The following is a 15,872-nucleotide window of genomic DNA, read 5'->3' as shown; positions in this document are numbered from 1 at the left end:
TCCCGCCAGTTCGCTGTAACAAATGTATGAATCTATTATATTTCACATGTTATTTCATCGTGTATTATTTTGTTAATATTATATGCTTATGGTACCGCTTTAACTACATACCGATATGTCGATATAAACATTTTCCAATACACTGGGGGTATCTGTTGTTAAGTTTGTTCTTGTACAACTATGATGCTGCTGTTCGTTTTAAGCTGGGTTGTTTTCGGAGACAGCTCGAGGTATTGTCATAGCCAGCTCGTCGTGTCGTGTCGTCCGCCGTCCGCGTCATGCTAAAACCTTAACAGTTTGTTAACCTTTTGAAGATTGCCTCTAAAATCAAAGTGCTTCCACCTACTACAAAATTCTGACAATCTTTCATTTATTCACAACTGCACCCGCAGCCGAGCGTTGGCATCCGTTATGCGATGCTCTTGTTTTAAATTATTTTCAAGTTTAAAGTTGACACCTATTTCAGTTTTCTTGATTATTCCGGACGATATTTAAGCACAATAATTAACAAAGGATAATTACTAAACAATTGGGGAAAGGAATTATGTTTTTTAGCACGGCACATCCCGTGGTCGATTTACCTATTTATTATATTGATACATGTTTTAGTTTTTAAGTTTTGCACCATTGCAAAAGTTAAATACACAAACTAACAAAGAGCAACTACACTAAAAAGAAGTAAGAGTTATGGTTTGTTTGCACTGCAAACCCCCTTAATGCGATCTATTTATCACATAAGGTATATGTGTGTTGTTAAGTTCATTTTACTGATTTTATACGGGATAAACTGTTTGTTTTTATTTTTCTGTTGCAAACATTAGGCAAAGTGGTTATTGGCAGCGTCTTCTCCAGAATTTGTGCTACGCGGTTATTGAAATTGAGATTAAATTATAGAAGACGAATCATACCGGCAATTGAACAGGGCGTGTCTTGGTATGTAAGACCCTCATATAAATAAAGATAAAGGCCGCGAATTTAACGATTTTATGTGACCCTTATTATATGCAAAATAAAGAACAACATCGCATTGTTAATAAAAATTGCAACTGGAGAAGTTTGCTGATCATTTGTGATGAACAAAGTTTTAAAAGCCACTGCTTTGTGGATAAAAATTGCTTAAGTGAATAAACAAATGATTTTTTTGTAGAATGTGTTGCTTGTAAATCTTTTCGACCAAATTGAAAAAAACGACACCAACCCAAACTTTCGGTCGGAAATCGTTAAAAATTACAGTTTTAGTATCACCGTCTTGGAACGGCAATTTCAAGCTATTTAAGGCTTTAACCTGTTAACCAGAGCTCCAAACCTCACCCTTTGGTCAGAGTTATTGACAAACAATTTAAGTTTTAAATAAATATTTACATCACAACATCACTATTAGTTTTAAATAAATATTTACATCACAACATCACTATTAAAATTAAATTCCAATTAAAGAGAATGTTTTTTTTAAAGTTTGATAACCATTTACTTAATCAAAGGTTGGATGCACAACGGAGCAACTGATCTTTCTGAGACACGATGAAATGAATCTAAATCAAGTATAAAGGTATCTACGTTATGTTTTTTATAAAAAAGGATTAATCGTAGACATAGCATCATACATTTTCAAGATAGTTGTCATGCACGTTTAGGACGAATGGTTATAAAGGCCAAAACGTACATTAGAAACATTCTACGGTCGAATAGGTTTTTATTACAACGATTCGAGATGTAGTTCCTCTCTGTGTCTTTATACAGAATAAAAACCCACTGTTGACATCTACGTTTATTGAGAGAAAATGACAAAAATAATTCAGAGAATTTAACAAATATTTCTTCGATGATGATTGTTTTTAAACATTTACTGCAAATATGTTTATTTGAAAAATTAATTCGTAATATTTATTAATAATAAAAAAGAAGAATGTATAAATTTTTGAAATTATTGAACCAGAAAATAATTTAAAAAATATATCAACAAAACACAGCCAATAGAGGGCATTTTGACAGGAACAGCCCAATCGAAACCTGAAATAAAAACAAAACGAATTGTCAAACGGAAACGATTAATCCTTTTAAACCTTTATTTAACGCACTGTCAGACTAACAACGATACTACCTTAAATTGTGTTAATGTGTTGTATAATTACTAGTTTGCGATTCATCAAATGTACCAAAGGTACATGATTGTATGTATTAGTTATTTCAAACATATTTATTTAAGCTCGATTGCGTCGAAAGCCTCGGGCTTATTGAATCGCTCTCGAATCCGTTTCCTTGGCTTCGGGCCAGTACTTGGTGTCTTTGGGGTAAATAACGCGCCAGAGTGGGGATCGAATCCGTGGCCGATCGGTCACTAGGCGGACACCATATCTATTACGCCACTGCGACCTATCGTGTGTATAACTTCACTGTATATGTATATTATTCTATTTTATCTCATAATAATAATAATAATAATAATAATAATAATAATAATAATTATAATAATAATAATATTAATAATATTAATAATAATAATAATAATAATAATAATAATAATAATAATAATAATAATAATAATAATAATAATAATAATAACAACACAAATAATAATAATAATGTGTTTTAGTCAAGCAAATGCGTTTCCTGAAAATGTCTGAAAATGCAAGATTCTTTATAATTTGTATATGACAATATATTTATGTTCTAATTTCTTATGTTTGTTTGGCGTACCTGACCAAAGTCAAAATTGTCCTGGATTTTCGTTTGCTATTTAACGGGTCTGCTTATCAAATGACACAGGTTTTGCACAATTGCGATATATTGAGTTTACACTTGTGTGCGTAAATTGGTTAGATAAAGGGATAAACACGCCTCCGACGATTGCACTTAACAAATGAACAATCAAAATGAAGAATTTCCTTAATCTATATATTTCATGAACAGAATACTATAGTCATTCGCATAACTTAATAACAGTATGCCCATGTAGCATGTACGGTAACGTAAATGATTTCGACAGAAGAACCAAAATGGAACGTATATTCGCACAATATACGTTATAAACACATTTCCGACAACGAGTTTTATACCTTATCCTGTCGTCTTGTACTCATCCAGACACGCGTTCCGAATTTTAAACATCTCATTCGACTGCAATCATAAATGATACATACTTGCAATCATAAATGATACATACTTGCAATCATAAATGATACATACTTGCAATCATAAATGATACATACTTGCAATCATAAATGATACATACTTTTAAGTGTTACATGTATATTTCAAGTACGGGAATTAACACCAAATTGTTCGTCTGCAAAAGTGCATCAATTTGAAGTTCTCTCCTAGCATATTACCAGAAGTGCGCATTTGTATAATTTGTTCACTCACCCATGCTTTCTTTCAGCAAATGCATCTTTTGAAAGGATTTTTTTTACAAATTTTGGTATAATTTGATGTGTACGAGTCCATTTGTTTTGTTGATATTTACATTGACAAAGTTGAAATATAAACCTTAACGTATCATTGCCAAAAAAAAATATAACAAAAGGTTTAAAGTCCATAGTGTTGGCAATGTTATTATGGTAATTGGGTATCGGGTTTGGGAATTCAATACCGAGGCAACGTCGAATGCCTGCCTGGTTTGGGGGGGAATACCAACTGTAGCAAATATCGAGCAAAGTTAGATTCAACTGAATGTTGGGTATTCGTACTATTGCAAACCGTGAAAAAATACCAAGCTAGTTATTTTGTATTCAAATAACTGCGTGTTTCGATCGGGCCAATAACTAAGCCGGGTATAAGGTTTCGAGCTGGATATTTGGTATTCGAGCACTATCGAATATCGAATCAGGGTCGAATCCCCAGCTGGGAATTTGATGTTCGAAAAACGAATATTAAGCCAATGTCGGAAACACAGCAAGTGGTCGAGCATTTGAACTTTTACCAATATCCAATAACGACGAAAACCCAGGTGGGTAAAAGGTATTCGAACTTAATCGAATAACATGTCAGGCTCAAATACCTTATTGTGTATTGGTCACATGAAGCAAAGCAAATATTGAGCAAATGCAGAATGCCCAACTTGATCTTCAGCAAATATCGAGCCAACGCAAAAAACAAGTTGAGCATAAAGCATTGGTTCTATAGCGAATAAAAAGTATTCAATTAAGCGAATATCTAGTCAGTGTTGAATTCCTTACTAGTTATTTGAATACAGCTTAGTATTTCACATTGGATCGATATTCGCTTAAGTTCGAATGGCTTAAAATTCTCTGAAGTTGGAATACCTAATACCCCGAGTGTACTTGGCTTCTGCTCGATGTTTGAATAAGATTGATATCTTTAGAACCAATCTGGATATTTTCCCATGGCTGGATATTCGTCCCTTTCTGGATATTCGCAAACGTTTGAATACTCAATATCCTTCTCGGTATATACAACAAGCTTGTCATTCGACCTTATTTAGAAATTTAAAAAAAGTTCAAATGTCAATAACCAGCTGAGTAATTGACCTTGACTCTAGGTTCTATGTCCCAAAACCCAGCAGAGTATTAGTGCCTAGCTCGATATTCGCTAAAGTTCAAAAAACCCATACACAGTTTCGAATAACCAGCTGTGAATTCTCCCCTTACGCGGTAAGTGCAAAGCTCAGTTTTCAGGTTTTCTTGGCACCTTAGCTTGACATTTACTAAAGTTCATAAACCCAATAGCCAGCTTGATATTTGACATTTGCTTGATAATCACTAAAGTGTGAATACCAAATACCGAAATAGATTTTCCTTTCGGACAAAAGTTCTCACACACAATATCAAGTTTGTAATTTGACTATTGTTAAATATGCGCAATAGTTTGAATACCCATTTCCAGCTGTGTATTCGTCCCTATCATTATTTTCGCTGTATTCTTTATGAACCAGGTTCAAATACCCTGCTAGGTATTTAAACCTGACCAGATATTTGTTTTTATTTCACCCAGCCGGTTATATGGTTTTGGCTCAGTTTTCACAATAGTCCGAATACACTAAAATCTGAGCACCACATTGCTTGGCATATATTTCCTAATCGATACTCGCTAATGTTCGAATTTACAATACCATTGGTAATTCGCATCTGGATGGATATTTACTTTAATTCGAAGACCCTATACATAGCGTAATATTTGTCCTGGTCTTTTCGCGTATTCGACCTTTGCTCGATATTCTCTAAAAATTGAATACCCGATACTCAGCTGTGTATTCCTCGACAATCAAGTTCGAATGCTCAATACCTTGCTGGGTATTTAAGAAGTTGCTCAGTACAATACCCAGCTAGGGTTTTCGTCCCTAGAGCGATATCCACTCATGTTTATAAACCTTAAACCAAAAGGAGTAATTGACATTGGTTCGATTTTTGCTTTAGTTAAAAAACCCAATGCCCACGTTGGTTTTTGTTCCTGGCTCGATATTTGCAAAAGTCCTTATACCTAGATGGGCATTTATATGTCGCGATATTTGCGAAATTTCTAATTCACATTACCCAGCCCGATATTGAATTCCTCATAGCCAATAACCAGCACCAAGCCACGTAAATGAAAATTGAAACCTCCGGGAATCCATTAGGATTTTGATAAAAAGGCAAACAATCTATTTTGACCATTCCAGCATGTCCTTTTTTGGCAGTTGTATAAAATACATGTCCATATTCTTTACTGAATCTGAACGAAATCCAAAGAAACATTCCAAAAATGGACGTAGGCAGGTAAGGTCTAAAAACGAGGCAAAGTTCGTGTTTTAACTAATCGTTCCTAAGATAAGTGCATGTCGAATAATGAAGATAGGCAGTTTTGCAAGTCAGTCTGCTTTGGCTACGCTAGGAACAATAACTGCAAGTCAGTCTGCTGTAAACTATGCTAGTTTTATTATTAAATGCGTTTGTGAATGTCGACTCCCTATATTTGAAAAAAATGAGATAAAGGAGACTACGGGACTTCCAGCTTGTTTGAAAGACGGGATCTGGACGCATTGAATAATAATAATTATTATCATTATGATTATTATGATTATTACTATTATTATTATTACTACTGTACTACTACTACTACTACTAATAATAAGAAGAAGAACCAGAAGACGACGACGAAGAAGAAAATAATCATACAGATATTGATGATGATGATGATGATGATGATGATGATGATGATGATGATGATGATGATGATGATGATGATGATGATGATGATGATGAGATGATGATGATCACTTCATACACACGTTTGTTATTGCAGCATCAACATACTAAAACAATATCCAAGAAAAAGAAAAACAATCCATTTGAATATCAACCGTACTTTCGTTTTGACAACTGACGACAGAAATGATTCGATGTAAGATGTGAGTCTAAATGTAGTTTTCATGCAGATTCGTTCATACGACACAAAGACACACTTTTGTTTTTACGGATCATTTCGGCTAAGATGACTGTGTGAGTCATGTAAAATATCGAAAATAATATATATATATATTATAAACAACTGGTAGCAAGATGAGTTGTAGATAATTGGTCAGTAACCACATTTTTTACTAATGCTGTTGACCTGTTAATTATTTTCAGCTCAATTCAACAGTGAAAAATGCCCATAATATTACTTTATTCCTATACTCCTATATTTCCTTCGGGTTAAACATCTAATTTTAATATGAAACACGAAAACTTATTGAACTTACAAGCGTGTAGATGGCGTCCAAAGTTGAGTTCATCTCCTTGAGTTGTTTTTCTATGTTTTCCGTCAACTGTTCGTGCTCGTAGCTACCTTCTCTTGGCGGCGTCGGCGTCGTTGCCAGGTTAGGTCTAGTTGTTTGCCTTGTCGTCGTTGTCGGCGGCGGTAGTTTGCGCCGCTTTCCTGCTTCCACAACGATACATGTGATAACCAACAGAAAGAACACTCCCTTCATGCTAAGAAATACCATGATATGTTGAAATCACGGAGTTCAAGTTTGCATGCACAATCGACTAGTCTTGCAAGCTTAACAGTGTAGGTTGGTTTCCTCGAAGTTTTTTATACCATTTTTACTGTACCAAATGTCGTTTTCTATGTATGGTTCGGTAAATAGTAAGGGACGAACGTGTTACTTATTAAATCTTGCCTGCACGAATAAGCTCAGTTAATGAGGAAATCTCATAAGCTTGCTGCAGAGAAATCAAGCGCACCTAAATAAGCAGTAGAACATATAGCATAGGTTACAGTTAATCCTGTTGAAATGTAGAAGTTAACGATTGGATAATTTATAGCGAGTCTGTTAATAAGTTCCTTTTTATACAAGGTACAAAAATGCATGCTACAATATAGAGCCCTCGGGATTGTTATCGCGCGTGTGGTCTTTTGATCTCTCTTGTTCTCCCAATTCGATTTCGCTCGGTAACTTCTCGTGGTTATAGTAAAAAAGACTGATACAGTTTGTGCATGACTTCAAACTATCAAACCTTTTTATTTATGAACCAGATCAGAATTTAGTCACAAACCCGCCAGGTCGCTGTAACAAATATATGAATCAATTCTATTTCACTTGTGAATACCAATGTATTTGTTGTTGTTGTCACGCTCGAACATGCTATTTCATCGTGTCTTATTTTGTTCGGCATAAGCTGTATTAAGCCAGCTTTTCACCTTACCTGACCTTTGTAAGTGTCCAATAAAATTCAAATAAAATTTCCCGCGGCTAGGTACGAATGAATACACTTCCTTTATTCCATTGGCTGATTTGAGTATACCACCAGAACATTGGAAACATATCCGCCTCTTTGTAAAACTGTTTTACTGCATGAAACAATTTTATCTCTAATGAAAAGGCTTAATAGATAGAACAGTTTAACACTCAATTCTCGACATTAATACAGTTTGTGCGTGCACCTTTTATTTTCAGAGAATTACCAGCGCAAAAGCGTTTATACTTAGAGGCTATATTCTCATATTTAGTACTTACTTTCATATTCCTGTCAACATGTTAACATGCAAAAGTATAAAGAGCAGTGGAAGCGAGGCCTCACTTTAATGCATTGCATTTCAACCCGCGAGGTATCGGGTCAATTCGCGGTTAGTGTGTGAATGTCAGAGTTTATATACAGGTCATCACAGGTGGAAGTAACGTACCCTGGATAGTATTTTTTTGTTATTTATTTTTTTTAAGAGCCCAATATATTCAAATAAATACATAAAATCATGTTTAATGAGAAAAAAATTTGACAAAGAGCCGTGAAAAAAAATCCCCACCCTCTGATATTGGAATCATAACAAGGTCATTAACTAGAATGTATCATAGACCTGTCTTCGCGGGCCGCAAAAATGTCAAAAGTAGCTTTAATCAAAAGCATCCATTTATCCTCCTATGGGCAATTGGACAACCTTTCAAAAAAAGTTCACATTAAAAAAATCTGTCCAGCCGTTAACTCACAGTCGGTCGAAAACCGAGCAATATTTCGAGTCCGTTTGTCAACCCGAATGAATCTTCTACAGACTTTCAAACAATATTTTTGAGTTTTTGCCCCTTAATCGATAGCTCGCGTCTTATTCCTTTGAAACAACGAAGCGTGTCAAATAATGCATGCACATGCAACCACTTAACCCTAAAAACTTATTCCAAAATGTTATATTTTCTTTGCAACAACTGTTATAACTCTAAATTTGATTTAATTGAAAACGAAAGTAGCCATCGCTCTTGAACCCGGCTTAGCAGTGAATTACACTGACAGAGCCAGGCACATAAATATCCAATCAACAACAACAACGATGTTTTAATAAATGTAAATAAATGAAAAATACTTATTATTCTGATTGTATTGGAATAAGTTTTTAGGGTTAAGTGGTTGCATGTGCATGCATTATTTGACACGCCTCGTTGTTTTAAAGGAATAGGACGCGAGCTATCGATTAAGGGTCAAAAACTCAAAAATATTGTTTGAAAGTCTGTAGAAGATTTATTCGGGTTGACAAACGGACTCGAAATATTGCTCGGTTTTCGACCGACTGTGAGTTAACGGCTGGACAGATTTTTTTAAAGTGAACTTTTTTTGAAAGGTTGTCCAATTGCCCATAGGAGGATAAATTGATGCTTTTGATTAAAGCTACTTTTGACATTTTTGCGGCCCGCGAAGACAGGTCTATGATAAATTCTAGTTAATGACCTTGTTATGATTCCAATATCAGAGGGTGGGGATTTTTTTTCATGGCTCTTAGTCAATTTTTTTCTCATTAAACATGATTTTATATATTAATTTGAATATATTGGGCTCCTAAAAAATATATATATAAAAAATACTATCCTGGGTACGTTACTTCCACCTGTGCAGGTCATCACCGGAGTTCACGGCTAGTAAAATAATCGTTATATGATAAAGACGCTATCCATGAACTAGGTGACCTGGAATGTTCTTAAGACCAGAAATATGTTAAATGAAGATATTCAGCAATATAATTATGGTATGTCAATAATTGATTCTAAATGTGTTTTCAACAATACAATGATAAATACTATTTTTGATTAATTAAACAATAATTATTCCACCGTATTGACTTATGTATTAAGCATGAGCGCGATGATTCTCGATACTGTTAATAATCGAATCACATGGCAATGCCCGACAAACCACTAAACAGGTTTTGTTCGAAGAACGCGCCTATAAATACGGATACTTCGCGTGTGGCCGGTTGACTCGTATGTTTTAATTTCACTTCCATTCTTCTTTTGGTTTTCTGTTTTGTATCTATAGGTTTATGACCAGCAATATGTAATAATGTAAAATAAGCCGCGAAAACTCCGCGTAACATCCAGTACTGCGTGTGATGCAGCTAAGAGCTGCACAGAAAAAGACATTCGCTATCCTTGATCTCATTCGTTGAACTATCAACGCCGTATATCTTTTTTAAAGATATTTCTTGTTAATATTATATGCTTATGACACCGCTTTAACTACATACCGATATGTCGATAACAACATTATTTAAATATATCTGTTGTTAAGTTTGCTTTTGTACAACAATGATGCTGCCATTGGTTTTTCTTAATTATTGTCAATTTTAAGAGTTGGGTAATGATTTTGACGTAGTTAAATCTAGAATGATGAAACACTTGACCCATTTTCGGAAGATAAATTCTTTTTAAGTTTACAATAACATCGAAGTTCATGAGTCAGTACCCTCAAACTTATTGTAACATACGTTTCTGATAGGTGTACGTGGAAATGTATCACTTGCAGTGATAAATAAATATTATATCGTTTCTAGAATCATCATAATATTTTAACAGATGAATTTTGATATCTTAAATAAATGAGCCATTATCACATTACCAACCATATTTAATGTAATATATTATTAATAATAACAAATATGTACATGTTGTTTTTTCAGCCCCATCTTATATTGAGTGGAAGCAGCAATCGTGATACATCGGCTATCTCGGATTCCTCCGTAAGATAGGCCTCGTGGCTAACGGTCGCCATATTGCCTTGTATTACTACTTTACTACCCAAAAGGTTGTCAGTCTATTGTTATGAGGCTGTATACGATGCGCGTTGAACTAGCGCCAAACTTTTTACCGAAACTTTGATATAAATAGCACTATTAACGTTCATTTGTGTTGCATTTTGACCTATTATCCAAGTGATTTACTTTTCCATTTTTATTTAATCACCCTATCATCCAATTTTTAAGATAAAATTACGGTGTTTACAAAACCAACCAAACCGAAAGTGAAACTGGATGCATTACGTTTCGCGATGTAAACATTAAATATTTGTTCAGTTTGAGGAAGCGAATCGATAATAGACGTTGAAATATGTATGCAATACAGACTATCATTGCCGATTGTAGTACTGGCTAAAAAAATACCTTTTATGACAGGTCATGTATAGAACGTTAATCAAATAGTGACCATAAATCACTACAAATGTCAAATGTCTGGGTTGTTCATTAATATAATTAATGCACGTTTCTGATCTAATTGCCTGTATCTAGTTGTAATTAACATGATATTGATAAAATTAAAACGTTTTTTTCATAAATTAACATGACATGTTTTATTTTTATCATTTAGGGAATATATAATTGTATCATTATCATCATTAAATATTCTGAAAATGATCTCAATTATCATGATTACTTTAAAGTAGAATTTTTAAATTTTACTCATTGTTTTTAATGAATTTGCACATTTGCTTGATTCAAAATAAAATGTTTTAATAAGGGTTTCAGTTGTTAGTTTTAACCCATTTTTAGTTCGATTAAATTTAAAGTACTAACTACGTACATGTATGTGAAATGTTCTTGAGTTCGTTTCCTGGGCCTAGAACCAGTACTTGGGTGTCTCTTGGAGATTTCTTAAGAATGCTCACACACTGGGGATCAAACCAGTGACCTCCAGATCATTAGGTGGACACCACATCCATTACACATCAGCGACCTTTAATTAGTAAATTACTTTAGTATTGCAGCATTATATAATGTAATGTTGCTACATATTTTTGGAAAATGATTAATGTGCAGTACTAAATAAATCTAAATGCATACAATTTTAATTGTGTATATTGTGTGATTATTAGTTACAAATTCCCTTTTTACAGGTTTACTGGATTATGAAAGACTGATAAACATAAAATTGACAACTCATCTCCCCAACGATACTTTGTGTGGCTCATTCTCGGAACAAACCCATAGTCAGTGAGAAAACTACAGTGTAAAAAGACCACTTGATTGTGACAATTATGGCTGACCAAGCAAATGTTATCATTTAAAATAAAGAAAACTTCCAGTTCAATATACATTTTATACCAATTATGACATTGGCCAACACAGAAAATAATTATAAGGTTGATTTTCTCAAAATTGACTGTTACAATTGGATACTGTTTTAAGCTTCACTCTACTTTGTCTGAAAATAAACGTCCTAAATGATGTAATAGAAACATACATATTTAATTTTTAGTTTTACAAGGATATATATATATATATATATATATATATAATATCTTTTTATCGATGGCCAATCAATTTAAGTTTAACTAATATATACATACACATTTTATACATGTGTATGCTTTGATTTTTTTCTATTGAAGCCAAATTTATATCCTATTAGATAGATAGATAATATCACAGCAGTATTCCTAGTTTGTCTGCAAGTACTGCAGAAATCATGGATTATTATTTTACTGAGTCAGCCTTAATCTTTATATTATAATTGTTAAAACAGATTAAAATGTGCATTATACAATTGAGGATGCAGATTAAAAAATGGTACATGTATAAATTAATAAAGAATCAATAACAATCAGAAACTGTGCATTTTTTTCAGTATTGTGTGGAAGGATTTGAAGTAATTATGTGTTTTTGAAAAATGATTTATGTGAATTTGAATAAATATATAAAATTTAGTGATTTTCTCAGACAAAACTGTTAATTACATACTAAAGTATTCAGAATGTATTTTTGTAATTTTCATTCGAATTTTTTAGTACAAAAAGCACTTTTCCCTGGCATTTGTATTTATAGTAATTGCATATTTTATAATTCTGACAGCATTTATAAACTGTGTTCATGCAAGCATGAAACCGGTTTCATTTTTTGAGTATTTAAACAAGAGGGCCATGATGGCCCTGTATCGCTCCACTGCTGAAAAAAGGCTGAAACAAATTTCTCTGCATGTGCAAATACTTAAATATAGGCCCTATTTAAGCACATGTACACTTTTGTGACCTTCTGGGCTGGGTCAAATTTAACCCCAGGGGCATAATTTGAGCAAATTTTGTAGAGGACTACTATATCTCACTACATACAAAATGTGGTAGCCCTAGGTCCTAGAGTTAAGGACAAGAATATTTTTAAAGTTTTCACAAAATAAGCAAGATATAAGCGTATATAATGTTCAATTTTGTGACATGCAGGTCAGGATCAAATTTGACCCAAAGGGCATAATTTGAACAAACTTGGTAGAGGACTATAAGATGTTACTGCATACCAAATTTGGTAGCCATAGTCCAAATGGTTTTCGACAAGAAGATTTTTAAAGATTTCACAAAATAGGCGCTTTAAAAGCGTTTATTCAATTTTGTGACCCCCTGGGGCAGGGTCAAAGTTGACCCCAGAGGCATTATTTGAACAAATTTGGTAGAGGTTTATTAGATGTCACTACATACCAAATTTGGTAGCCCTAGGCCCAATGGTTATGGACAACAAGATTTTTAAAGTTTTCACAAAATAGGCCCCATATAAGTGTATGTTCAGTTTTGTGACCCCGTGCAGGGTCAAATTTGACCCAAGGGGCATAATTTGAACAAACTTGGTAGAGAACTATAACATGTCACTACATACCAAATTTGGTAGCCCTATGCCTTATGGTTAAGGACAAGAAGAGTTTTTAAATATTCACAAAATAGGCACTATATAAGCATATAATTGATTTTGTGGCCCCCGGGGCAGGGTCAAATTTGACCCCTGGGGCATAATTTGAACATACTAAGTAGAGGACTATACAATGTCACTACATACCAAATTGTGTAGCCCTAGGCCTAATGGTTATGGACAAGATTTTTTTTTAAGTTATCACAAAATAGGCATTATATAAGCATATGTTCAATTTTGTGACCCCCGGGGCAGGGTCAAATTTGACCCAAGGGATTAAATTTGAACAAATTTGGTAGAGGACTATTAGATGTCACTATATACCAAATTTGATAGCCCTACGCCGGATTGTTATGGACAAGAATTATTTTGAAGTTTTCACAAAATAGGCCTTATATAAGCATATGTTCAATTTTGTGACCCTCGGGGCAGGGTCAAACTTGACCCCAGGGGCATAATTTGAACAAACTTGGTAGAGGATTATAAGATGCCACTACATACCAAATTTGGTAGCCCTAGGCCCAATGGTTATGGACGAGAAGATTTGTAAAGTTTTCACAAAATATACCCTATATAAGCATATGTTCAATTTTGTGACCCCCGGGGCAGGGTCAAATTTGACCCCAGGGGTATAATTTGAACAAATTTGGTAGAGGACTATTAGATGTGTCTACATACCAAATTTGATAGCCCTAGGCCCAATGGTTATGGACGGGAGATTTTGAAAGTTTTCACAAAATAGGCCTTATTTAAGCAAATTTTCAATTTTGTGACCCCCAGGGCAGAGTCAAATTTGACACAGGGGCATAATTTGAACAAATTTGAAAGAGGTTCACCCCAGGAACATTCCTAAGAAATTTCATCAGAATTGGACCAGTAGTTTAGGAGAAGATGTTTAAAGGAAAAGTTTATGCATGGATGCACGATGGACACAGGACCTTTGGCCAGTGGAGCTAAAAATCAAATTAAACATTTAGTTTTGATGTAAAATCAGTTTTTATATGCAAGTGTTTATTTCACTTATAAATTAAAACAGCATATTATTCATTATTGAAAAGATTATTCCAAGCTTGATGTCATATTTCAACTTTGCACAGTGTAGTTAATTGAACATTGTATTGAACTGTATGGGCAGCTATATTTTTTAATTTATGTATGTTGTATTATACAAAATGCATTATTTCTACCACAAGTAAACCATATAAGGCCTACTGCTACTAAATAGGCACTGGTATGAATTTGACACTGTTTTTGATGCTCATACAAAACTTTAATAATTACTACACTTTAGTATATTAAATATTTTCAAGTTTTTGTTCATCATTTTTTGCAAAAGAAAAGAGTGTCTTAATGCATTTGAAAATATACTTAAAACAAACTAAAAATGCATTTTAACATACCTTTTTCCTTGTAAAGTGTATTTGGGATGATAAAAAATACACTTGAAGAGTATTAATGCTGGAAAAATGCAGAAAAAAATACATTTGTTTCTGTTAGAAGTGTGTCTTGTCTGCATTTTTAAGTGTATTAAATGCACATCAAATGCAGATAAATACAATGCCAATACTGTTACATGTATTGTAATGGACATAAAATGCACTTGTTCTTGTAATTAAATGCTTTAGTGAATTGAAATAACCTTTTATAACGTTTTAACAATTAATAATACCTTTTTATATAAATTTTCTTTTGAAATGTGACACTTAAATGATTTTTGCACCACTAGTAAGAGGTATAATTTGTGCTCATAATGCTTTATCATTACACTATATAATATCATTTGTTGTATAAAAATTGCCCGTAAAATTCATGTGAAAGCTCAAGAGATCAATAGCAGCGTGCTATACCCTGCTCCTTTTTACATGACTTGATGGTATTTAGTCCCCAATTCTACATGGCTAAGGGAAAATTAATGTGCAGATTTGACAAATAAGTCTTAACTGGGATCCAATAGGCAGACTTTCATATTACTTGTATTTAATTTAAATCATGATCTGAATTGCTCTTTGGCAAATCTTTGTTGGTCACAGTATTCAACTGAATTTTGTTCACTTTGTAGTGATTATATTTTCTATATTTATCAGACAACACCTTTCTTCAAAAGTTTAACATGATTGCTTGGTTAATTTAGAAACAAAATCAATGCATCATAACATAAAATGAAAATATGTGTAATAGTAAAAATGGCAGCAAAAAAGCACTAGATTATCTGCCTTAAATCTGAGACGATATGTTGATGTATTGGAATTTCTCATAAATAATGTGTTCCATAGTTGTATAATTGTATAGTATCATGCATGAGTGGTGTCAATGTCACAATACCAATTAAAGCCTTTAATTTACTAATACAATTTGAAGTTTGATGTGTGTTTTTTTCAAGATCTGTTATATATAATTATATATACATGTATATATATATATATTGTTGAAAAGTTAACATGCAATAAGTTTACTGAAAAGTGCCAAATAGTTTTACTGATTTGGTTGGATGCATATATGCAGATATATCATGGTTTGTGCAGAGGACA

At 33.4% G+C, this 15,872-nt stretch overlaps 2 long non-coding RNA genes across 3 annotated transcripts; one reads left to right on the top strand and one right to left on the bottom strand.

Annotated features, from left to right (window-relative positions):
* Positions 1–1,781: 1,781 nt before the first annotated feature.
* LOC127845289 (uncharacterized) lies at positions 1,782–8,630 on the bottom strand. Of its 2 annotated transcripts, XR_008033164.1 has the most exons (4): positions 8,402–8,630; positions 6,677–7,483; positions 3,057–3,117; positions 1,782–2,010 (listed from the first exon to the last, which is right to left on the bottom strand). It is a non-coding gene; the product is annotated as an uncharacterized LOC127845289 (long non-coding RNA). The 2 variants fall into 2 exon arrangements; XR_008033163.1 differs by having other exon boundaries at positions 6,677–8,630.
* A 1,754-nt stretch (positions 8,631–10,384) lies between these two features.
* On the top strand, positions 10,385–11,763 carry LOC127845140 (uncharacterized). Its single transcript, XR_008033074.1, has 2 exons — positions 10,385–10,848; positions 11,568–11,763. It is a non-coding gene; the product is annotated as an uncharacterized LOC127845140 (long non-coding RNA).
* Positions 11,764–15,872: the final 4,109 nt, after the last annotated feature.

Source organism: Dreissena polymorpha, chromosome 9 (genome assembly GCF_020536995.1).
Source record: "Dreissena polymorpha isolate Duluth1 chromosome 9, UMN_Dpol_1.0, whole genome shotgun sequence".
Taxonomy (NCBI): domain Eukaryota; kingdom Metazoa; phylum Mollusca; class Bivalvia; order Myida; family Dreissenidae; genus Dreissena; species Dreissena polymorpha.
The sequence above is the reverse complement of the archived record's forward strand: the minus strand, read 5'-3'. Positions and strand labels throughout refer to the sequence as shown.